This window comes from Phalaenopsis equestris, unplaced genomic scaffold, assembly GCF_001263595.1.
Source record: "Phalaenopsis equestris unplaced genomic scaffold, ASM126359v1 Scaffold000237, whole genome shotgun sequence".
In the NCBI taxonomy this organism is placed as follows: Eukaryota; Viridiplantae; Streptophyta; class Magnoliopsida; order Asparagales; family Orchidaceae; genus Phalaenopsis; species Phalaenopsis equestris.
Genome location: NW_018164679.1, coordinates 207,600 through 210,062, shown reverse-complemented (window position 1 = coordinate 210,062; position 2,463 = coordinate 207,600).

The window sequence follows — 2,463 nt, the reverse complement described above, 5'->3', positions numbered from 1 at the left end:
AATATCGACCCAAGAAAGAGTATACACCACTCAACACATCACGTGCTAACATCTTAATGACTATCAAAGATGAGCAAGCCGTTAAGTGGCCTCACCCCCTAAAACACTCAGGGAATAAAGAACAATATTGTCATTTTCATCGAAGTCGTGGTCATTCCACCGAAGCATGTAAGCACCTCAAGGAAGAGATTGAAAGATTAGTTAAACAGGGATATCTTGGTCAATTTGTACAAAAAAAACAACTGGTATCGATAACGCTCCTACTGGGGGGGCAACATACATCAAGGTAGCAACATAGGGGTCACCCAGTCGTAGGAGAAATTCAAACAATTGTTGGAGGCCCATCGATGATTGATCAAGTCCTTGTCACTGTACCTGGCGAACCAATGCAGAAGAAATTGTGCCTTGAGCCTATAACTTTTGATGATTCTGATTTGGAAGGAGTTTGAGTCCCCCACCAAGATCCTCTAGTCATTAGCGCAGGAATTGGCGAGCCCTGCTATAACGTAAAGAGAATCCTGATCGATAATGGGAGCTTTGTTGACGTCTTGTTCTATTCAACTTTCCTTAGTTTGGGATTGACAAGAGAGATACTTCAACCTGCATCCGGTCCATTATATGATTTTGATAATCGACCAGTGAGGGTTGAGGGAACAATAAATCTTCCAGCTGTCTTCAATAAATCTTTCTGTTCAACTGGAAGATTTTCCTCGATAGATAACCCACTCAGTTCAGTTCATCGTTGTCAAATCATAATCAGCGTATAATGCTATCTTCGGGAGACCACTTCAATCAATTTTTAGCGTCGTGACTTCTGTAACACACTTGAAGATCAAGCTTCCAATCCTAGCATGGATCGGCGTCGTGCGAGGTGATCAACAGATAGCACAATCAAGCTACCTCAGATAAGCTCAACCACGCCCATCAATGACACTTAGCATTGAAAACTTTGATCTTTGAGATGAAGATGTATCTCAACGGGCTTCTCCCGTGGAAGACTTGGTTCATTCTAACGAACATCCCTCGAGAACAGTGTAACTTGGTTCCCTACTCTCCGATGAGAAAAGGTCAGAGTATGTAGATCTTCTCCGAAGGAACCAAGACTTTTTTGCACTGACTCCAGCCGACATGTCTGGAGTTGATCCAAAAATAATCATGCACTCTTTAAAGGTAGACCCAATCTTTAAATCGGTTATCCAGAAGAAGCGCAGTTTTGCCCTAGATCGCTTACAAGCTATTGAACAAGAAGTCAATAGGCTTCTCAGCAAAGTTCATTCGGGAAGTACACCATCCTGCATGGCTAGCCAATGTCGTCATGGGGAAAAAAGCTAAAGGTAGCTAATGGTTCATGGAGAATGTGTGTTGACTACATAAACCTCAACAAAGTTTGCCCGAAGGATAGTTTTCCCCTCCCACGCATAGTCAACTCGTTGATGCCACATCTGGACATCAAATGCTAAGCTTTATGGATGCATACTCGGGATACAATCAAATAAAGATGAACCCAATGGATGAGGAGACCATCTCTTTTCAAACAGATAAGGGCTTATACTGTTATCAGGTTATGACATTCAGATTACAAAATGTTGGTGCAACTTATCAACTATCAACGACTTATGAACATGGTCTTCAAAAACCTTCTCGGATGTACAATGGAGGTTTATGTTGATGAAATGTTAGTAAAAAGCTTGGAAGCATCCCAACACATTTCTCATATGGAAGAGTGTTTCTAACTCTTTCGTCAGTATGACTTACGACTTAACCCGACTAAATGTGCTTTCGGGGTCACATCAGAGAAGTTTCTGGGATTTATGGTAACCCTTCGTGGGATTGAAGCAAACCCAGAAAAAATCAAGGCGTTGAAAGAGATGGTGCCTCCAAGGAACATCAAGGAGGTGCAACGATTGAATGGTCTTATAGTAGCCTTATCTCGGTTCTTAGGTCATTCTGGAGATAAATATCTTCCGTTCTTCAAAATACTAAGAGGAGCACGGAACACTAGTTTTCAATGGACAGATGACTGTCAGATCGCTTTTGAACAACTTAAGGCATATCTGGCTTCACCGCCCCTTCTCTCAAAACCCATCCAAGGGGAAATGTTATTTATCTATTTGGTTATTTCACCTCATGCAATAAGCTCTGTTCTAATCAGAATAGAAAACACAATCGAAAAACCAGTATATTACGTCAGTAAAGTTCTCTCTGATACAGAAAGTCGCTATCCAAGGGGAAATGTTATTTATCTATTTGGTTATTTCACTTCATGAAATAAGCTCTGTTCTAATCAGAATAGAAAACACAATCGAAAAACCAGTATATTACGTCAGTAAAGTTCTCTCTGATACAGAAAGTCGCTATCCAATGGCAGATAAGACTGCATTAGCCCTTATATTCTCAGTAAGGAGACTTCGTCCGTACTTCCAAGCTCACACTATTGGCGTCTACACGCAACTCCCTTGGAAG